At 33.7% G+C, this 24,639-nt stretch overlaps 1 protein-coding gene and 1 long non-coding RNA gene across 5 annotated transcripts in view; one reads left to right on the top strand and one right to left on the bottom strand.

Moving 5' to 3' along the window:
- LOC145297560 (uncharacterized) overlaps window positions 1–16,232 on the top strand; it is a 46,904-nt gene extending 30,672 nt beyond the window's left edge. Inside the window, exon 2 of the long non-coding RNA XR_013870269.1 lies at window positions 15,916–16,232. This is a non-coding gene — a long non-coding RNA (uncharacterized LOC145297560). The remainder of the gene's footprint in view (window positions 1–15,915) is intronic.
- Window positions 1–24,639, bottom strand: part of LOC145297558 (uncharacterized) — a 653,359-nt gene that overhangs the window by 457,194 nt on the left and 171,526 nt on the right. The window contains exon 1 of one of the 4 annotated variants that reach the window (XM_080143563.1): window positions 21,492–21,610. The exons of the other annotated variants lie outside the window; for them this stretch is intronic. The gene's annotated coding sequence lies outside the window, so the exon portion shown is untranslated. Of the gene's footprint in view, window positions 1–21,491; window positions 21,611–24,639 lie in introns of those variants that run through there. 4 annotated transcript variants of the gene reach the window in all.

Genomic DNA, 24,639 nt, shown 5'->3' with positions numbered 1-24,639 from the left:
GAGCGTGCAGTGCAGAAGCAAAAATCTAAACAGAAAACTATAAAAAAATAAAAGGGAGATTTTTTTTGGAGGTTTGTTGTTGATTTAAGATTTAGCCATAACTTAACCCAACATGGCTGCTTTTTTGTTTTCTTTTTCTTCAAGAGATTTGCTACTAACAGTAAACATTACACTTGGCGATATAAATTACTTTAAAGGAAATACAGTTGATAAGTTAATAAAAACAATTTACTTAGCTTTGCCTACTCTTTTCTGACATATTTGTATTAAAACAAAAAATTGACACAAGTTATAAGCATTTTAAATTTTGTAATTATCGGTCATGATTGAAGTAATAAGGGGTCATGCATTTTGTTTAGTGGCAGGAAGTAAGGTATTACACCCCTTATTACTGTATTCACAACTGATATTTATGGCAACTAAAAATACCCATAACTTTCATTATGTATTAAAATATGTTTTATTTTATTTTAGTTTTTCATTTCTATTACATATTAAATCTTTCGTTTTCAAATAGATCACAAACGAGCAGACAAATCAAAATTATTTTTGACTAATTTCCTTACTGTATTTCATTTAAAATAATTGATGTCGTCCATAGTAACACTTACTCCACTGACTTTAGGGAGAATTGTGTCTTGAATCTTCTTTATAAGGGTTTTGAGGATGGTAGATAAAGTTTTGTTTTTTTTCGTCTTTTTTAAGATTAAAATTTTTTTTTAAGATTATTTAAAATTTTTAAGATTTCAATTTTTTTTAAGATTTAAGATTTTGCTTTTCATTTAATTTTTTGTTTTAAATTTAATAAAATTTCACGGGAGGAATGTTGCCAGGTTTTGAGTGAAGATTTATAATTTGTATCCTTTGGACTACTATTCTTATCTTGGTTGTAATGTTTACATCATTTCAGATGATGTAACCTCCATATTTCAGGTGCATCTTTTTCAAGTTCATACCTGAGGATTAAATATCAATAAGTTGTTCATTTAAGTTTATTTATAGGTTCCCACACTCAAAAAGATTCACCTGAAAAAAAGATCCTAGTTTGTATCAGCTTAAACATTATGGATTAAAAAAACAAAAACAAAGAAAAAACAGCATTCACCCTAGATGAATGAATCGGCTTCCTCCAAAGGAGGACATTTCTAGGGAATATTAAATTCACAAGCGGTCCCTAGTTGCACATATATCCCAATCAAAGAAGATGGCAACGTTAGGTTTTTTACAGGAAAGTGTTGACGTCTTCTTATATACAGTACCTGGTATTCCAAAATAGTCATCTATCTGGTACTGACCAGGGTCAATGTTCCTTAACTTTGGTGGTCTAACATGAACCAGTGGCCCCAAAATGGTGATAAAATTAGGATTTTTTTAAAAAATTCATTATAGTTTTATTTTCTTTGTTTGAAAATCTAAAAATAATGATTACAAATTATTTGCAACTGTATAATCATGGAAATCTGAAATTCTATAAAGAATTATTTAGTATTTAAACAGGATTTTTATCTTGAAAATTATATTTACAGTAAGTTCAAATGCTGGGATGGAAAGATGATGGTGATAAGTGATATCTTTTGAACTTTCTGTGTGTATTGCTTTAAAATAGACACAGTTTGAATAGAAAATGAGGGAGGGGAATAATAAACAAATATGTATAATAAATTTTTATAGTTTACAGTTTATAATAATTATCGGTTTTGATCAAATATTTTGAAGAAATCATCCATTTTTGTTGATTTAAATCCAAGATTTGGGAGGGGCTCCTGCCTCACAAATCTAGAAAAATTTAGTAGCAGCAATACGAGTTCTTGTTGCAAATGAATTTTGGAAAGGAAGAAAGAACTAATGACTGGAGCTAAGCCGAGCACCTGCTATGGAAATGGTGATAGAGTAGAGAGAGACTAGTAAAGTCTCTTATGAGGAAGAGGTTGTAGTGAAGAGAAGAGATTTCCCTTCCTACAAGGCTGCTGCAAAGATGATGAGTTCCCTCTATCAAGCTAGATTACTCACACTTGAGAGTATCATGTACCTCTACAAGGCCACCATTCACCCATGCATAGAGTATTTTTGCTACATCTGGACTGGTGCATCTCCCTCTTGGATAAGGTTCAAAATAGAGTTTTCAATCTAATAAGTCCCACTTTGTAAACTAAGCTCCAACCCCTATCCCGTAATGTTGCCTGTTTTATAAATATTTTAATGGAATGTGCTCTGATGAATTTAAAGCACTTGTGCCCCCTCAGCGTACATATCCCTGACAAACCCACTTAGCAACAAAATCACACTCCTTCACTGCTAAGGTCCCTAAATGACAGAAAGCTTTCTACTCTAATAGTTTCTTCCCTCAAACAGCTAGACTTTGGAATTCCTTTCCTGCTACCTGCTATGCAGAAGTTTAAATGTAACATAAACAAATAGCTTGTTAATCTTTTCTAGGCATGGTCCCAAATAGTAATTCCTTACATCCAAGTGGTGGCGATATGTCTTGTTAAAGATGAACGTGAGTAAAAAACAAAAAACATTTAAAATTCAATTTTGTATTCTGCCAAAGCGAACTCCAATTCTTAGCATTTATATGGACTCAACCGACTCCTTCCATAATCTCCATCTTTGCAAAGTGTTGATATCTTAATAATTAATGTCTGCTTTATGGCAGTAGCTACATTTATTAGTTTGTACATTTAGAATCTTAAATAAAAAAAAATAATAATTTAAAATATGAAAAAATGTTTAACATTTTAGGTAAATATTTTTTTTTTTTAAATGTTTTTCTCAATAAGGCAGCACTAAGTAAATACTATCTAATTTTTCTGTTTCGTATTTTTTTTTAAATTTATTTTTTAGATAGGGGTTTATAATTTGGATCATTCAGCTTGACTGTCATTCACAACATTTCGGCTAATGTAACCTCCGGCCTTTTTTGATTGCAACTTTTTGAACTCTGGAACTAGGACAGATTTCAGACGGAACCTTTTAAAACATTAGATTACATAAAGTTCAAATCACTTCTATGATACAAAGTAGATTAATAAAATTCAGTAGCATTTAATTGCAGAAAAGAATCTAAACATACACTGTGGTAGATTGTCCTTATTCCGTCTGCCACAACAGGGTACAAGTGTTTCTTTTGCTACTAAAGTCATGGCTGACACAACGAGAACAGTGGATTAAATGAAAGGTTCCAGAGTTTGACAAAATGTTTCCAAAGATCAGTGGTAATTCTGCGAATGCAACCTATAATACGAGAAAAGTAATCTGAACTATAATAATTATGTTTTGTTTTCATTGCAATTTTTACAATTTGGATTTACTATTTCGGGAGGAGGGTAATTTTAACTTAAAACTATAGGTGCTTAATAATAATTTAAATGGTCGATTGGAAATTCACGGCGTTTCTTTGGAATAAGCACGAAAATCGGAATATTGAATTTCAGTTAAAACCAATGGTATCAACTTAATTATGTCGAAATTAGTAAAATATCCAAAAATTATGAAAAATCGTAAAGTAGAAAACTAATTATGAATGAAAATAGTTAAAAAAAAAAAAAATTGCAAATTATACTTAAATAACAGAATAGGTCTTATGATAGCAGGGGCGGTAACTGCAGTCTGTCTTATTACACCCCCCCCCCCAAAAAAAAAATGATTGCGTCTCAATATTGTGAAATCAAAAAAGATGTTTTATGCAATAATGCAGTAATATGTTATTAATTGCGATATGACAATTGTTTTTAGTTGAAATTTACACAACAAATCAAGTAGATAACATTGGTTTTTAATAAAAATTAAATTTTGTGACTTGATTTTCGTTATTATTCCAAAGAAATGCTAAATTCACTTTCTACAAACATAATTCCCGTTCTAAAAAACATATACGCAATTTTGTCGTTAATTCTATGCGTTGATTGCAATAAGTTTGTCATTTCTTTAGACAAAAAAAAAAAAAAAATTATATGGCTGATTATATCAACCCTCTCTCTCCTCTTCCCTTAATTATCGTCTGCCGTGGCATTCTACAGCTAAATAAACAGGACAAATCCGTTATTTAGAAGGAACATATCAGAACAAAGGAATAATAATAATAATAATAATAATAATAATAATAATAATAATAATAATAATAATTACATGGATATCAACCTTTAAATTAATCTATTGGTAAATGCTGAAATGCTACTCCATTGTATAAAAAAGGGCAAATCTTATTAACAATTACCGCATGACATTCTTGTACAAGACCTCCAATGTATCAGAATCGAATTATTACACAACAGAATTTGGACCACAGAGTGCATTAAACCAAAATAAAACATTTTCAATGTTTTTCTTTGCCTTTTCTATTCGAATCTGCTTGAGAAAACTTTATACGAACAATCCTCAACTATAATAAAGACCAAGGTATATTTATCTGTACATGCAAGTTAGCGAGTAAAACATGTGCTTTTTTCTAGTCCCAAATAGAAACCATTTCAAGTCGTGAATGGAAGTGAGAAAGTGAATAGCAAGTCAGACAACCATCTCAAACTTACCTCGCTGCTTGAAATGAACTCAAAAATAAATCCTTCAATCTAAGAAAATATCAAAGGGGACTTTTATTTTCTGAAAAATCAGAAATGATAATTTATATATGAATAATTAAATTACTGACAATATTCTACGAGTTTATATAAATATTTTAATCATATTTTCATTTATTTACAGTTAACTTCCTTAAACAAATGTCTGAAAAGCAAACATTTATCAAGGGGTCTTCGACTGTGCAATAAAATGGTTCATAGTTTAGCATTAACTTTAGTTTACCAATCAACTAGTTTATCTGTATAATAATGCACTAAGGCAATTTCATTTCGTCGTATGTACGTTATCACTAGTCACCTATTTTTTTTTTTTTTTTTTATAGGATGTGCTCGAATAATTACAATTTTAAAACTTTCATCTGATGTCACTTGTATACAATGCGAAATATAAACTAAAGTACTATTTCTAAGGTTTCGGACTGGAATCAAATTACAGTATCTGTTCTATTGAAAGATAATACCATAATATTATGGTGTCTACATTTGCACAGATCTGGAACAGGGTTTTGAAGGTAGATACACCAAACGACATATTCTGAAACTCCAGTGACTATAAATACTTAGATAAGTATGTTTCAGTTTAGACAAAGGTGATACAATAATATTGTGGGGTCTGCATTCGATATAACATTACAACTGATAAAGGATACAAATGTGGAATGTCCACAGATCCCACTTGCTTAATGATAATGCAGTACTATTGTCATATTTGGGCCAGTGAATCTGTCCGTCTGAGGGTTCTTGATAAAGTGCTGAAACGTATCTGTAATTTGACTTTACTATAACCTCTCTCTCACAGACGTGATGTTGCTAGTCTCGGTCTTTTCTATAAATACTATTATCGCAGATGTTCTTCAAAATTGTCCGATTTATTCCCTGCTTCCTTTGTTCCAGTTCGTTTGCCTCAATAATCTAGTAGTCTCCATCAATTCGCTGTTTTGATATCTAATTTTATTCCAGCAGCTTCTTTCCAAGAACTGCAATATTGTGGAACTCTTCCTGCTCCCAGTTTTTCTCCTATCTATAGCCTTAGTCTTTTCAACTGTTAGGTCAATAGGCATCTGTCTTTATGATAATCTTTCAATCTTGTTAGCCCTTACATTAAGTGGCTTAATGCCTCGTCTCAAGCGATTTCTATAAAAAAAAAAAATACCCAGTTTTGAGATGTTCAGTTTCTTATGAAACCTTTCTATAATCTAACAAAAATATCGATATTAGGATTGAATAAATAATTTATTCAGTTATCGTTTATTCACGATGCAAAACAAAAACGAACCTAAACAGCAAAGCAATTTCTTGTTTTAAGTCATTCTGGAACCAAGCCCTTAAAATCCTGTGGGGAAAAATAGGAAAAGACAAAAATTTGAAAAAACTGAGCAATAAAATAGGAAATACCATAAAGATTTTTCCCCATTTCTCAAAATAAAAAAAATTGTTTTCTGAAATTCTTCAAATTATAAAGATGGTAATTATATATATCTATCTAAAACAGTAGGTGTGTGTGTGTGTCTAAATATTTAACCGATAAACTACTGGTCACATAACACTGAAATTAACAGGAACTAGTAATCATACACCAACGATGGTTTATAACAAGTTAAATCTTTGTTTGAATGGATAACATGTACAGAAATATGTCAGCAAGTTCAAATGCAAAATGTTCATTTCAACTTTCTGACATGACATATTTTTACTTCTTTCTGCGCATGCCAAAATCCAATTCATTTCTTTAAGTCGTCTAATATTAAATCTTTCTTACCTATCTCTTGATAGTTATATCGGTAGGAGACGCAGCTGGAGCTCTAAATGTTTTGATTTTTGGTTTTGATTCTAGCTAATGGCATTGAAGCCTTTTTTTTTGGGGGGGGGGTTGTTAAACCTTTTGTAATTAGTACTATATATCAGGTACAATATATTTAATAGAAAATTGGCTCTGGTTGTTTTCGTTTTACGGCATATCAACCATTTTCAGGTCATTTAATGCCAAATCCAGTTATTTTGGAGAAAAAATTTTTTTAATAGAATATTTTTTTTTTTTTTTTTCAAGTCGGTTTCTATTTAACCCATAGTTGGGACCCTAACAGGTACTACCACTCTGGGTCAGAGTGGACCTGGGAGCAATGGCAATTAAAGGGTTGCTCCACACTCCCCAAACTGGAGCCTCACCATCGGATATAGTTTAAAGTCATATCCAGGACCAAAATTGGCTCTGTGGTAATACAAAATCTATATGAATTAAAATATATCTAAGTATATTTTACGACCTGGTATTCTCCCCCACCCCTCACCCGCTAGTAAAAAGACACCTAAAATAAGATTTTCACCATTTTGGTTTGGTGGTTTTGTTTTTACAGCATATCAACCCCTTATTTAATGCCGAATCCAGTATTTTTGGAAAAAAAAAACTTCTATACTTCAAGGCATCTGTATCAGAAACTGGTTATTACTTTTGGTCCTTCCAATTCCTGTGTCTGTTGATCTCATTTGTTAATTATTAAATTGAACCAAATTAGTTAGAAAACTACGACTACTTTTGTTAAAACGTTTCGATCTTTATAAAATTGCTGGATGTAAATAGCTTTCAAAAAATTTTATTTTTATTTTTTTCAATGCATGAGGATTTGCAAAGTTTAAGTGCTTCTAAAATCCTTCAAAATTTGGAAGCGTCACAAAGTAATTCATTTTTCTTTAATTCCCCGCCCCCTTTTATCATGCCAATTTGAAAACAGAAAAGTTTGTTGCTCATCCCTCAACTGACATATCATTCCACCTCATCAACCTTTATCCTCGGGTGTCTTCTGGCCTTGACAAGTAGCGATCCATTTAGTGAGAAAAAAATAAGTTGTCAACTAAATAAATAAACGAAAAAAAAAAGTGGCCATTTGTACTTTACATACGCGATAATGATAAGTAAAATATGAATATGTTTTGTGGGGAGGGAGTGGGATGTTGTTGAGTGTGAAGGAGGGAGGATTCCAAATCTTTGTCACAAATTTATTCAATCGGCGGTAAATCTTTTCATTTAGTGTTCAAAGTTTCTATGACGAATATTCAGAACGAGATTGTTAAGAGAAAATCTCATTTGAAAACAAAAGTGTTTTAAAAAACTGGTCAAGGTATCAGTTGAGGACTCGCCACCCCCACCTCACCCCACCCCAACCGGTAAGGGGTGAAAATAAAAGAAATACAATCTTCACAACAAAAAGTATTGAATAAAAAAAAAATCTTGTAGAACCCCCCCCCCCAAAAAAAAAACGATTTTTTTTTGTAAAGGAAAATTAAAATCTTTATAATTAATAAAATTGTGTGATCACTTCTTGCGCATGCGTGTTATATCTATAAAGTTGAGTTTATTTTCTCGCTCTGACATAGATATTTAAAAGCTTACTTTTTCTATTTAAAAATCATTGAAACGAACTTCTTTATATACTCAGTCATGGATATGCGAGCAACTACATGAAGGCTAACTAATTTGCATATTTATTTGAAAAATGAACCTTAATTATTTACTAATTTTTTATGGTTTATATTATTAGATGATGGGTTACATTTCAATATTACACTGAATTCTACTTATGCATAGTTTCTAAATTTTGAATAATTGCGTAAAATTTTCACAAGAAACACTCGTCTAGCTGAAAACACTATCAATAATTTCCCCTACTTTATCTGTGCCTAAACCTAAACGTAGATTCCATGAATAAAGCTTCTTTCTTAGAACTACACGCCTGTGGAACTCTTCCGTTTGCCTGCTTTCCAGCTGATTACAATTTGTCTTTAAGTCCAACATAAACAAGCTCTTGACGAGCCGTCCCCTTAAGTAATTCAATTTACAAAATTTCCACTACTGATTACGACGATATTGTCCCCTTGACTACTATACACTCATCAACACTTATCCTCGAGTGGGCTCTGGGCCTTGATAAGTAATGACCCCTATGTAAATATATATGTGTGTGTGTGTGATCTTGTCAGTGTGTGTAAAAAGTCTCTACCAAACTCCTCACTAAATATTTGGTCTACAGAGTTGAAATTTCATATATAGCACATCTTCAATTAGGTTTTTAACCGGCAAAAATTGCTGCTAAGGGGTCAAAATAGAAAACAAAAGTTAACTTTGGCAAGAGTAGTCGATTAAATCTGTTCACATACACAAATCTACATTCATAGATTAAATAGGTTGTATGGGCGTGGCTCAAAGGCTAAGGAATAAGGCTGGAAGTTAGGCTTTGGTTTCAAGTCTAGCTGCTTGCACCCAAATCATTTTTTTTCTTTTGATATCACTATTATATATTGGGCACAATATAATAACTGATAAAGAATTGGCTCTATAATAATAAATACGTAATCCGCATGAATTAAAATATTATATTTAAGCATATCTTATAACTGGGCAACACCAAGTGGCTTGCTAGTTATTCACGAAAATCAATTATGCAACAATATAAAACATTATTTTCATTAAACTACAATCTCTGGTGAGACATTCACAGCAAGAACTCGTTTTTCTAACGCAAATAATAAAAGAACTTTACTTCCTCTTGAGCTAACAACGCTAACAAAATCGTATGTTAAAGTATTTTTTTTAATGATCTGACTGCTTCAATGTTGGTGTTAACGATAATGTGCGATGCGTAAATTGGTTATGCTAGATTTAACAAAACATCAAAAGGAAACGCTTCCTTTTTGTTGTGCATGAATCGAAAGGAGTCATCAACGATGTCATTTGGCAGGGTTCTTTTAAAATTTAGAGTCTGCTAACATTGTAACATTATATCTCCTGACGACCTAATCACAGTTGATTAGTCTCCGATACTTCCTCCAGCAACGCACTTTTATAAATCTCGCCCACGTTTTAAATTTTGATGATCAGGCCAAGGTTCCGTTCCCAGTTTTCACACTCTACAAGATGCACCTGGAGAAGTCTGAAGGTTACGTTGACTGGAACGTTATGCAAATATAACATCCACGATGAGATCCGTTCTCCTCTTCGTTTTTAGAAGTAAAATGTAATCAGTAAAGCCAAATTTCTACTAGCAGAGAGTCTCGACGTTGCCCGGGAGTGAATGAGGATAAACGAAAGTTCTACCCTCCCATACTTTTATGGTCATCGAATTCGGTGAAATCGACCATTTTTTTTTTTTAATCAAATCGATTAATTGCCCTGATTTACTTCAGGACAACCTTCCCCTTCCCATGTCTCACCGCAGTGACTTAGTCCACAATACATTGAAAGTCCCGATTGCACTGTAGAGAATCTTAATTTTATAAAATTATCTGTAAATAATGGCCTCCCTTCAAGTTTAAAATGCAAAAGTCAAGTATCGTGTCTTAACTGGGCTCTAAACAGAAACATTCATTTTGAACGCGCCCCTTCCTTATCAAAGAACCAACTGTTTCTTTTTTTTTTTTTTTTGTTTTTTTTAATTACATTTTCACCCCTAACAAAGAACATTGCCACTTTGATGTAGGGGGCTACTATTAGGGACACGGGCTACAGGTGTACTAGGTGAGGAGTTGTGCAGCAAGATGTCGGTTCACGTTACACTTGAACTGCATGTCAGTACAGTTGGGTAAGCAGGAACCTGGCAGGGAGTTCCAAAGTCTAGCGGTTCTGGGGAAGAAACTACTGGAGTAAAAAGCTTTCTTACATCTAGGGATCTCTACTGTGAAGGGGTGGGATTTTACTGCTTGTCGGGTTTGTCGGGGGTATTTACGTCGAGGGGGTACAAGTGCTTGCAGTTCGTCGGAACATTCACCGTTAAAGTACTTGTAGAACAGGCAGAGGGATGCTACATTGCGTCGATGGGACAGAGGCTGAAGCTTGGATGATAGTTCAGGACCTATTAGGTTGGCGACTCTTTTGAACCTTGTCTAGGAATGAGAGACTAGTAGCAGATGCACTGGCCCAAATATGACAACAATACTCCATACATGAGCGAATGGTGGCCTTATAGAGGTACAGGATACTTTCAGGTGTCAGTAGTTTTCTAGCACGGTAGAGAGAACCTACATTCTTCGCAGCAGTTCTGGCAATGCTCTCAATGTAATTGTTCCAACTCATGTTTCCTGTGAACGTTAGGCCGAGGAGTTTAAAAGATGTGCTTTCAGATAAAGAGTCTTTGGCCATTGCTATTAGTGGTAGAGAAGATTTCTTGTAGTTATTGAAGGAAACAAGTTTAATCTTGGCAGCATTGAATGTGACCATCCATTTATGTCCCCATTCCACTACAGATTGGAGGTCATCCTCTAGTGTCTCTGCCATTTCTTTAGATATGTATTCATTTGTTTTCCTATCGTGTCTATTATAGAGTGTGGTGTCATCAGCATGTATACCCATCTCACAGACAATTTTGTCAGGTAGGTCATTTATGAATATTAGGAATAATAGAGGTCCAAGGATAGATCCCCGAGGCACTCCCGCATTTATATCATATTCTTTAGATATACGGCCATCGAGGACAACCTGAATTTTTCTTTTATCTAAGTAGGATTTAATTATGTTAAGTATTCTTCCAGTGATACCATATGATCTGATTTTCCTTAGAAGACCTTCGTGCCATACGCTGTCAAAAACCTTAGATATATCTAGAGCGACCGCTCTACGCTCCCCTGCTTTGTCAAGTGAATGGTATATACGCTCAGAGATTACAGTTAGAATGTCTGCTGTGGAACGAGCTTGCCTAAATCCATATTGTTGGTCGGTAAGACGTTTAGCATCTGTAAGGTGATGGACTAGAACTTAGTTAATTATGGACTCAAATATTTTGGCAAAAAGTGAGAGGAGGCTAATGGGGCGATAATTTGCTGGGTCAGTTCTTTCGCCAGAATTCTTGAAAACTGGTACCACAGAAGCAGTTTTCCAGCAGGCAAGAAAGCAAGATTCATTAAGGTATTTGTTGTAAAGTTTGGAGAGGATTGGAGCTACTTTGTCAGAGCACTTTAATAGCACAGCCGGGATGAGATCAGGTCCACATGCTTTTGCAGTGTCAAGATTTTTTATAATAGCATGTACCTGAGAAGGAGTGATTTTCAGATCGTCTAGTGTGGCGTTTGTCCGCAAAGGAAAGTCTGGAAGAGAGTGGTTAGCAGGGTCTAGTGTGGAGTTGAAGGCAAACCGACTGGCAAGCGTGTTAGCCTTCTCGGTTGCTGAGCAAACAACTTCATGATTGTTGGATAGTGGTGGAATTGTTGATTGCCCATTATTTACTACACTGTTGTAGATTTTCCAGAAGTCACGGATTCCTAATTTCTGAGCTGAACTGTTGATTTTATGAAATTATTTTTAAATAATCATTTGAATTAAAGTTAAATATACAAAAGTCAAGTATCCTGGTTCAACTGTGCTCTAAAAAGAAACATTCATTTCCCCGGTCATATAAAAGAATCTACATTTCATTTTAAAGGCTGGACCTTTCTGCTTGTACCTTGATAAATCTTCTCAAATACACTTAAGATGTTAGGTTGCATAAAAATGTTAACTTTATTCAAAATCGGAATGTTTCTTCTATAATTGGATCAGATGTATTTCGATACAAAACCTACATAAGAACACTCCCAACCATATCAAGTAACTTTGTGTGAAATAATTAAAAAAAAAAAAAATTGGCTCAGTCATTTCCGAATCCATAGGGAACGAACTCACAAAGTTTCTTTTATATAATAATAGATATATTAGGGTTGAAAGAAAAAGGGGTAAAGTGTATTTATTAACCTTATTTCCTGTGTGCGGGGGAAGGGGGTGTGATCAAATGAACCTAAAATGTAAAAAAATAAAACAAAAAAAGTACGATCCAATAAACGGAGAAAATGTTTTTTTTTTTTGTTTTTTAATTAATGCGAAAAAAATTTAAAAAAGCAAAATTTATTGTTTTAAAGAAATATTTTTATTAAAAATAAATAAGCACTGTAGCAATAATTTTAAATCCGATTTAAATTTAAAAATCCGCAATAACAGTGATTAATTTAAAGTATAATGGAAAATTTAAAATTTCGGTAGTGCTATATACAAAGTGATTTTCCTTGAACTGAATTAGGTCAAAGAGTCAGAAAAAAAAAAGTGAATCAATGCCTATAACTTGATAAACAAATTAGAAAAGTGACTCCAGAAAAGCATTTATACTTTCGTAATGGCTGTGTTTCTTCGGTGTTTTATTATTTTTTGCTTTGACTGCAACTCGCCATTAACTGTAAAATTGACTTAATTTTTTTTTTTATGTATGCTGAAAACAAATATCACATTTAAATTAGAGGCAGACAGTTTTATTATCTAATGTAATCCTTTGTTTTTTATTGGCGGTTATGTTTTTTCCCCCCTACTGAACCAGTACTAATACGTTTGAGTGTTACAAAACACCCACTTTCTATATTAAGAATGGCAACGGCCATTAAAATTCATTAAGTAATACATTGGAAAAAATATCTTAACACCCAGAAAACTACTTATCTGCCCAACATTTGAATGTGATATTCGTTTTCAGCAGACCCGAAAACACGTAAAAGGCAATTTAAAGGTGAGTGTTGAGTTGCATTTAAAGCAAAAATTTAGCAAATTTTATAAATAAAAAAAATAGGATACTAAATTCCAATAATCAGTTCTTCATTTTTCAAAAAGATTCTCCCTTAAAAATTTGAAAATTAATGAATCCAATTAATAAAAAACATGTATCTGACATTTTTTTAAATTAAAATAAAAAATAATAAATGAAGAAAAACAAATAAAAATAAAACCACACTAACACATTTATTTTAAATATAAAAATAAACTAGGAACAACCTGGATGATTGGCATCACATGGAATATAAATTTAAAAACACCAACAGCGTTTATTAATTTTTTAATACAGTCGACATTTAAAAACATTTTTTTTTTGATATCTTAAAACGCAATAAGATCCAAATATATTGATAAGAAACTAATATATATATATATATATATTAATTGCTCAATACGCGAGTCGATCTTTTATAAATCAAATTATACAAACATAAGGTGAACCTATGCAGATCCATCGACGTTTCGATGTTAACGCGTGTCAACATCGAAACGTCGGACTTCCAAATGTTAAACTGCTATTAGAGAAGTTGTGATTCCTTTCACCACCACGACCGTCACTAATATTTTTTTCATGTGCTGCACTGCTGCATTATGAATTTTACAACAACACCATGATTGGGTCCATGTTAAAATTATATGCTCCATGTGGAAAAACAATGAATTACACCCTCTGCCTTTTAGCTAGGAACTAAAGCGTAGCATCTGTTCTGATATTACACTTTATCTTTACTGTCCTCAGTCAATGAGGGAGAAATCCTTCTAGACTAAGGCGATTTTTGTCCCAAAGTGTTCCTCCTTTTGAGAGGGGGGGATTTATCTGCACTAAAAACAGACCTTACATCTAACTCTGGCCTTGTGGGGTTGGTTGGTTGTTTTTGTTTTACGGCATATCAACCCTTTTCGGGTTATTTAATGCCGAATCCAAAGATTTTGAAGAAAAATTTTTTTAATAGAGTATATTTGTTGTTTTCACGTCGGTTTCTATTTAACCCATAGTTTGGACCCTAACAGGTACTACCACTCCGGGTCAGAGTGGACCTGGGAGCAATGGTAATTAAAGGGTGGCTCCACATTCCCCAAAGCCCGCAAGCTGGGGCCTCACCACTGGATATAGTTTAAGGTCATATCCAGGACCCCCATTGAGGGACTTTTACCCTCTGCAGGGGGGCAGTTGGTGTATTCTAATGCCCCATCGACAGGGCCGGCCTCGTGGGGAGACAAGTGAATAAGAACAAAGAATATTTTTATCCATAAGTTTTATTTTTAGGCATAGAAATATTATTCTAGAATGTATTAAATGTTTGAATAAAAAACATTATCATAATCGGTTTAACGTCTGTTTTATATACTAAATATGGGAGATGGTTTATAAAAATTGACTTCCAAACTAATCTATTTTAGACCAAGTCTTTAACCAGTCCTCTTTCTCATAATTTCTTTTGTTATTTGGCATTCCCCCTGCTAACTGACCCTGCTACCTCAACCTTTCTACATGAACTAACTCCAGAACTCTCATTCATTCTTTTCAATGTGCCCAAATCATCGCAGTTTTCTGTGCTAAACACATATCCCTATATCATCCAAATAATCATGCCTGCCTTTAACGTTACATATTAATTGTAGTATTCTCATATCATTTCTCTCCATGTAACGCATGTCTTCAACCCTCACTGACCAGGTTTCACTTCCATACATCATCACATATGCCTGATAGATTCTTCCATTAACGGTGAAATTAATAAATAAGAAACCTTGACGATGATGGATGTATCTAATAGTGTTTTTTTTTTGTTTGTTTTTTTGTTTGTTTTGGGTTTTTTTAATTAAAGAAAATAAATCCGAAAGCTTACTTCTGAAATCTCTTTAGGTTTTTTTTTTCTCTTGTGTTTGTATAACTTAGAAACCGACAGGTAATGCCAGTCAAGCTTCCAAAACGGCTGAGTGGTAGAGAAACGTTAAGATACACAACATCAAATGACTTTTACATGAAACGAGTGAACGTCTGTGGCAAGTACGCTAGAATCTTTTCAACAAATGGAAATATTAACTCACAAAGGTCAACAGTTCTTATAATTCAAGGAACAAAAATAAATAAAGATCAATAAGTAAAAATCAATTTTGAACTTTATTCTTCAGTGTTATTTACATTTGCCTTATATCTGTACAGAAGCAGCAGGAGCAAGCAAATGTTGTTTTAAAATATTGACTCCGAGTGTCGTGATATTGCGTAAAACCGGCTTCTACTCTGGTCTACACTACATCTTGAATCTTGGCTGCCCATGCACGATAGTCTTGAGCAAGATCATACCAGATGGCTAACCCATCGAGATTATACCGTCGGCAGCCAAATGATAACCTGTGAACCTGCGAGCTCAGCCATGTCCTTGATGGTTGTTGTTGAGGACGCTTGATTGGATAAGATCCTAATCCAAGGCATTTTTTTTAACCAATCGGAAGCACAGAAAATATATGCCTCTGAATATTCAGCAGCAAAAAAAAAAAAAAAAAAAATTATAATAGTCCATGCCTAATAAAAAAAATCAAAGACAGGAACTGGCGAGGGGAGGGGGGGGGCTTACGCCTTACTAAGTGGTTAATGCTATGAACTGAAAACATGAGCGTGCCAAGTTCTAATCCAGTTCATTTCACAGAAACACCATCAAAGTTACACTTGATCTTGTATCTAATCTTGTGGAATGAAACTAAATAAAAAATTTTTTTAAAAAAGCACACAGACGTCGGTTTTTCTCTCTCACACTTTTCCTTTTTTTTTTTTTTCAGACCCGACGCATATTTAAAACCAGCCCCAGCCATGTACCAACATTAGGCAGAATTTTCATGGACACAGCTTCTTTGCAAGGGTTTTCCATTTGTGGAACATTACCACAGATCTGCTTCCCAATAGAATGCAATATAATCATCTCCAAATCAAATGTAGGCAACCATCCCAGAAATAACCAGACTTAGTTCATCGCATTGATCAATTTCGGTTGATAATCATTCCATCCCATTAACCCTTATCCTCGAGTTTTTTTGTTTTTTTTTTAATTTTAATTAAAGAAAATAAATTCGAAAGCTTACTTCTGAAATCGCATATATATATATATATATATATATATATATATATATATATATATATGAGAGAGATACAGATAGAAAGAGAGAGAGATAAAAAGAGAGCGACAGATAGAAAGAGAGAGAGGGAAAGAGAGATAGAAAGAGGTAGAGAGGAAAACAGATAAGGGAAGGAGGCAGAGGGAGGAGGAGACAAAGGGAGAACGATTTTACTAAAAAAAAAAAAAAAAAAAAAAAAGGTCCCTTTTTTATTTTAATTCTTTCTATTTAGCCATTCATACACCGGGTAACATCGGGTATGCCTGCCAGAAAAAAAAAACAATGAATAAATAAACTATGAATTTTATTTATCACGATCAAGCAACATCTTGTAAGATAACAATTTCTTCTGGTAACTCGAGCAAAGATCAACGTTATCAAATAAAGGTTCAACTATCCACGGCAGTGAATGATGAACCTATTAAATAGTAAGAACCAACAGCTTCAATAAAACTTGAGCTTTTTCTTGATATCGGCATATAAAGTTACATAACTGGCAGCATTCAATTGTGGACCGTTCATCACCTCATCTATAAACACCTGTTCCCATTCCAATTTATCTTATCAGTCAAATATAGGATGTTAATAGCACCTTGAAAGGATTATTTTGGAAAAAATAAAAACCTTACACCAACGAGTACTTTTTATTTATGCATAGTCGGTATCAAGCCAGTAACTACTTATTAAGGCGAACCCCATTGGAGGATACGATTTAATGAGATGGATGTATTGTCTGTTGAAGAATATTATGAAGTTGTTATGACCCCGAAGGGGCACAAATAAGATACACGCACGTTAAAAAAGAATCTGCATTATATTTCCCTTACTTTGTCGGTCTGTTCTATTTTTTCTCGGAAACTACAGGACTCATTTGGCTGAAAATTTTTATTGACCTTTGTTATAAGGTGCAGCAAACTAAGTATTATGGTATCCACTCGATATACAGTTAGGGGTGAATAAGAATTAGTAATTAATGGAAAATTGAGCACAAATTTAACCAATTTAATCAATTTTGCATAAAGTGGTTCATTCTAAGTCAACGAGCTATAACTTTTGCCCGTTTTTGACAGACTAAAAAGTTTAGTACGGTTATATTACACTACTACAGTGTCGTCAGTATAGCTTACTGCTAGTTGACTGCATTTAATAAAGTGGTTAGTTAGCACATCAGAAGTAGTGCACACTGGCTCTACAAAAAAAAAAAAAAAAAAAAAAAATGATTGAGCAGCTCTGTTTACATTTTCCGGTAGGGTCGCATCAAGCGATTAACGATAAACTAATCACTTCTCAAAGCGAAAAAATAAAGGCCGTAAGGTTGGACTTCCTGGAACTACTCGGAACAATACCTCAGCATGACAAAGAAGGGCAGCTGGTACCACAGTGGCCCACTCTGTTTGACCGATTGTGGAGGATGCATCTTCAATTGATATAAAGTACTAGTAGCTCTCCACTACTTAACTCAGTATTTACATACTTTCCACAAGTATAACAGAGAAAGTAAGCTAGTGCCCTAAAGATGGGGGTATGAGATTAAAGTGCTTGTTTCTTAGTTTTTTTTTTCTTTTTTTAAATCTTTTTTCTCCAACTTTTTTGTTCTTTTGATTTTGTCACTTGATGATTCGATGAAGAATAGAAAACGTTTGTGATATATATATAACATACATTATATTTCTGATTGTAGCACAGAAAAAAGATTAGAAAAACTAAAAGAAATATATATAATTATGCAGAAGATTTTTTTACAACATTTGCATAAATGAAAATATATATATATATATATATATATATATATATATATATATATATATATATATGCACACATAGATGTCGTATATACAGACATCAAGAAGGGAGATAACTCCAACTGGTTTTTATTTTTATAAAGCAACAACTTGAGATGGAGCAAAAGTTTGTGTATATATTTGTGCGTGTGCAGAAATTACTTGTTAAATAAACAAAACGTTGTTCCTACTTACGTATACAAGTTACATAAAAGAAAAAGAACTTGAATGCGCAGAAATTACTTATTCGTAATTAAGTTAAAACAATAAACACATTTACTTATTCGTGACAAAAAAATAAGAGAAATACACTTCCAAGTTCATTTTTTATGAGTTAAGTATTAAGAAAAAAATAAATCTTTCTTTTAATGTTTATTTATGAAAAAAATAAAATGGAAACAATTACTTTCTCCCTCATCCAGTGAATTTGAGATTAATGTTTATTTTAATTTGCATATATATGTTTTTAATAAGATAATTTATTTGCATTTATTTGCTTCCCCACCAAAGCAAATTAGGCACAAGGCCGTTTTTAATGTGGGGTAAAAACCAGCTCCCCTAAAAGCAGGCAAAAAGGGAGCACTCTGGTTACCAAAAATAATAATTGTCCCAGTATAGAGGGTTTCCCCTCCATTGACTGGTACAAATTACCTTAAGTGCAGCATCTGCAGAACAGATACTACACTTTAATCCCGGCCCGAAGGCCAAGAACAATAGAAAAAAGGCAAGCCTCTTTTCTCCGAAAAGTTCGTGTCCACGTTAAGAAATATATGTTTCATTGTATTTGCTATAGAAATAATCTGAAAACATGATATTAAGTTTCACATAACTACTTTTAAGTATAGTTATTCAATTCTTCACCACAAAATTTGCAGTAATTTCTAGATAAGTAAAATAAGCAAAAAAAAAAAAAAAAAAAATTCAGAATTAATTTGACATGGCGGAAAAAGTAAACTATCTCCTATGATTAAGGATATGCTTTTTTATAATGGAGACACGTGAAAAACAATTGTGTATGCAACCAAACCTGGTTTATTAGAAGATTTAAAAGCTTAAATAAGCAATATAATATCAGACAAAACTGTATAAATAAGTTGGAAAATGTTTTCTGTGATCTGCAAAATCGCGTTACCCTTTGTATTGCGAATGATGGAGGACACGCGAAAACTTAAATGTGGAGAAAAACTTTCAAAAATACTTATTTTTCTACTTTATAATCCTTTTTACAGATTTTTTTCAAATACAAATAAAATTTTAAAGTGCACACGAACTTTATGGACATGCTGTATATAACAGGTTCTTTCTATTTACTTACCTCCTCATGAAACCAAGTCAGGCACAAGGTCAGTTTTTAATATTTGTTAACTGTGAGTCATATATATGTTGCCTTCTCATCAAGTATTGCAGCCGTTTTTCTTGCTGGTGGTAGAACAGCTCGGAATTTAAATTGTGATCATCCTTAACAAAAGACAATAATCCAATTTGCCAAGAGAATCAGATTCATCTAAATTCTTACTAAATGACAGTGCAAATAGCGATGCCATGGCTAAAGAGTACGTACTTGTGAAAATAGATGATGGCAAGATTGTAACTGACCATAGCAATGGTTTCACCAATCAAAGAATCTAGTTTTCCCATAGCGGAAAACTATGAATTCTAAATGGCTACTTGAGATTAATTCCACATACTAAGAATGACAAAAAAATAATAGTAATATGGAATGGAGGACTGAGAACAGAAGTTTCTTGGATTCCCGACATGTCTCTAATAATATATAACATATTAAATAAATAAATAAACTTTTCAGAACTGGAACAGAGCCAAATCAAGACAGCAGATCCTGAATAGACAAAGGTCCCGAGGAGGGGTTGAACATTATGGTCATTGTCATCAGCAAACCTGCAAAGCTCTTCATGAAACAAATGGAGCACTCTTGGCAACTGACTGTGTGTATATAGACATTGAAACTTTGCTTGCTCACAATGAGTGACTGACGACCAAATGGACAGAAGTGCTTATTGTCATTTATTTCTTTAATAGAAATCGCCTCAAGCCACTTGACTTGATGTAAGGAGGTAAAAAAAAAAATTACTGCTTCAGGATCAAAAACTAGCCAACGATAAATGTTAGAGATTCTGACCCAGAAAAACTTCATTTATCAGAAAGATCACTCATGGCATGCGAGAACTAAAGGACAAAATAAGGGAAATGAGAGTTAAGAGGCTGCTTAAAGTAAGTCCAACGTCCGCTTTCTACTTTTCGATTTTTGCTTTGAAGAACAGTGATACAGCTAAACAGTGTCTACGAATGATTAATATATACACACATATTTGTATGTAAACAAACTTTTTTTAGATCAAAAGTGGCCATGCTGTAAATGGCAAGTTTAAAGATCAAACATTTAAGAGTACTTATGTCTCACTGGTCCATTCATAATTTTATTCTGTTATAATAGGGTTAATATACAGCATAGTATTGATGTCAGTTTAAGGTAGGTGGAAAATATAGACTAGGTGTTAACTTATATTACATTATTAACTTTCAATAACAAGTGTGTACAGAGCGGAATGATAAAATTGTCATCCTAGAAAAGATGACATGATTCCATTTCAGTTTGATGAAAACAATTTTTTTTTTATTGGTCAGTTGTGTACAAATCCCAAAAGTGAAGAGCCTTCTATCATGTCTGAAATTGACGCAATGTTTTACAAGCGAATCAGAAATGCACCACTGTACAACTCATGCTCTCTACTAATCCAAGTTCTGAGAACAGGACCATTGCCAGCACCCTCAAAATGCATAGCTGGATTGCCACAGCTAACAGGGACGTGCCCAGGGTGATGAAAACAAAGTTTCCGGTCATGGTTATGGTTTTTGGTATGGTTTTAAATGAGGGCCACATGCTACCTCACGTCTTCGAAACCGTCTTGAAAGTTAACACCAAAGTGTACCTGGATGTGCTAAAGAGCATAGTGATCCCCTGGTGCAATCAGGTAGTCGCTGGCAGACCCTGGCTGCGGCAGCAAGACTCGGCACTGGCCCACAAGTCCAAAAAGACCCAGGCTTGGCTTCAGAAGGAGTGCTACAACTTGATACCCTTCTCTCACTGCCACTACCTCTTCTCGACCTGAACCCGCTGGACTACTTTGTTATGTTGAGAACATTACCAACATGACCTCCCACAACACCGAAGCCAACCTGAGTATTCGCTGAGCTCCGGCCGGCACTTGTGGAAAAGGTATGCTTCCAGTTCCGGACATGTATGAAGGTGGTGATTTAGGCTGAAGGCAGCTACATTGAATAGATGTCAGCTCTACTACATAATCAAGTTACCTTTTTTCAATAAGTTTTAAAATAAAGCAGTAGTGTTGTTTTCTTTAGGGCGACACTTTTATCGTTCCAACCAGTATGTGCGAAGTTCAGAGAAATAGAGCATGAAAAAAAAAAAAAAAAAATACTTACTCTAACATTTAATTTCCATCATTTCCTTTGATGACATAATTTTTTCCCCTTTTGTTTGTAGAATGATTCATAGAGGGCAGCACCAAAAGTACTTACTACATCCAGTCCATAGGATTTGACCAAATTCTATACTCCCACCCAATTTTTTGCTGTTGCACCTTTCATGCTCTCTTCTTACACACAGACACAAACACACACAGCATCGGTATACAGTCACGGTAATGGTACGCTTTAGTTGTCCACACACATATATATATTATATATATATGTTACACATACAGCAGATGGATTTTATGTGTTATTGCAAGGTCCTTTTCAGAGCAACTGTTACACCATGGGTGGCCTAAGCTGAACCAGATGGCACAGCTCCACCTAGTGGGCAACTTATGTAACAATATTAAAGATTGAGAAAGACAGCTAAGATGTCAGCAACAAAGAAAACAAAATAATAAAATAAAAAAAAGGCGTGGGTTTGTATACAATATCGAATTAACAAATACGCATGAATAGAAAAAAGAAAAAGAAAGATTATATGTACATAAAACTTTATCTTAAATTGATAGCAGTTTTTTATATTTAATTTCTTAATGCTTGACTGACACTAATAAAAAAAAAAAATAAAAAATAACCGATGGTCGAAGAAAAAAAAAAAAAATAAATATAGCCAGACACATTAAGAAAATTAGAAAAAACATCTGTAAATAATTTATTTTCCATGAATTTAATGGTAGTTCAACTAACAATCATGGACAAAGTCTATTTTTTTTTTTTTTTTTTTTTTTAAGGTTGTCCATTTTTTTCTTTTAATTAAAAATATAATTTTCATTTTGTTTTTACTTTTGTACATCAAGTAAGCAGACGAAATAGAAAGTTGCAATGAATAATTTGCCATTATGAAAGGGTTCAGCATTTTCATTTCACAGGGCGCAGACGATATTTGTTCTCGATTTTCAATCGTGAATTTTATGTGTGCGTGTGTGTGTGTATCTTCACTCTTATATAAAAGTTACTTTGTGTGTGAGAGTTACTTCCTTGTATGTTCTGAAACGGCTGAGCATAACTTTTACAACTTTCACACAAAGGTAATTTATATGTCTGGCAGTGTTCTTAGATATGTTTTGTACAGAAATTCATCTGATGAAAATCGAAAAAATCTGATCTTAAAAAATAGTCTTTCTCTTTTATAGATAAAAAATAATTTTTATTGGGGAATATTTTACGTTATACCGGCCAAGGAAAATAATAAAATCTCAGTTAATCATTTCTTCTTAAAAAAAAAAAATCATCATCTGGGGATATAGCTGAGTGGTAAAGCATTCAACTACAGATCAAATGATCCCCCATTCAAGACCGGGGGTTCCTCACCATTTTATTTTAATTTTTCTTTATTAACGAGTGCAATTTACGATAGAAGAGGTACTATTTAAAATAGCCGCAAATCATTTCTTTGTTTGCATATTTTAAAACTAAACGTTAATCAGAAGTGACTTTTCCAGAGCATTTATCGTCAAGCCCAAATATCAGCTGACATGATATTGTAAACAAACACAGACAGAATTTGATGAACGACATTATCATTATTATTTTTTATGTCTTTATTTATTTTATTTTATTTTTTGCGAATTAGTCCACCAGGCAAATTATTCCTCCTAATATATAATAATCAAGAGAGGATTGATTCTATAATAACACATACGCAATCTGCATAAATTAAAACATCATGTTTAAGTGTATCGTACGACCAGGCAACGCTGGGCTGCCAGCTAGTATATTATATTACACTTTGTCTGTCTGTATATATGCGTGTGTGTGTGTCTGCTTGTCCATCCAACTTTTCCTCAAACTACTGGACCGCCCTAGCTGAAATTTTATATGGATCTTTGTTGTGATAAGGTGCAGTAAACTAAGTAGTATGATATTCGTTTAATACACAATTAAGGATGAATAAAAATTAGTATTTAATGCAAAAATGAGCATAAATTTAGCCATATTCAACAGTCAATCTATAATATAAATCTCACTTGTCTGTTTAAATATATGTATGTCTGCCTAAAACTTTCGACAGAGGCGACAGATTTGCATGAGATCGGTATCGTTTTGAAGCTTGACAAATATTGAAAAATTGGCGAAAAACATTAATTCCTTTACCCTCAACTGGGCAGTTTTCTACAAGGAGGGGGGAGTCACTTTTTTCGCCGATATTTTCGAAAATCATCCCCTCTTTTCGATTGAATAGCTTTAATTTAAACTTTCGTCACTTCAGTTTTGGCAATGGGCGCAACAACAAAGACGTCACTTTTTTTTCAGGTTCTTTTCCTTCTTTACGGTACAGGTTCGAGCCTGCCTGCCTACTACGACTTTGTTTTTTGTGTGTGCCCAACACACACCCCAAACACCCGGGAAGTGCCGGGCACCCAGGCTAGTTTAGCACAAAGCATTCATTCTCAATTAACAGGCTACATAACTTCTCTCCGTTTTTAACAGGCTAAAATGTCCAGCATATATATATATATATATATATATATATAGTGATGTCATACCATCCCACATATATTATGTAAGTAATTACGCTACACAAAAGCATCTCCATCTGAAGATTCTCTACTGGAATCAGACACCAAAATCAACAGAGATTAGAGCATTCTTGTAATGATGTGGTCCATGTTGATTTCGCGGTGGGAATTTAGTTCTGTGCAGTTCTAGGAGGTTCACCCTCCCAGACCTAGCCTTCTCTCTTTGAGAAGGGGGTTTAGGTTATTGCTAATCACCTGAGGCGCCCTTGCCAGGGGATGCTGATGGAGCTGCCCAGGCACTTTTCGCATGGTGCTCCTCCTCAGAGGGTGCTTACTTCTCAATCCAAATTTTCCGACTCTGACGTCAAGTTCTTGCAGTGAGAGAGAACAAAAAAAACCTTTGAGATGAAACGTGGAAGTCCGTGTGTAATGTAATTGTCATAAATTTATTTTCATTACTTATTACCTAGCTCTGAAAATCAATGCATAAAATACTATACCACCTTAACATTTTATGTGGAGACACACACACAAGCAGGCTACCCGGTGTTGTCCGGTTGTAAAATACAAATATTATATTTTAATTAATGCAGAATTCTTATTTATTATAAAAAGGAATACTGTAAGCATTAAAT

This window comes from Euprymna scolopes, chromosome 18 (genome assembly GCF_053919585.1).
Source record: "Euprymna scolopes isolate OS-2025 chromosome 18, ASM5391958v1, whole genome shotgun sequence".
In the NCBI taxonomy this organism is placed as follows: domain Eukaryota; kingdom Metazoa; phylum Mollusca; class Cephalopoda; order Sepiida; family Sepiolidae; genus Euprymna; species Euprymna scolopes.
This window is presented reverse-complemented; position numbering and strand designations above follow the sequence as displayed.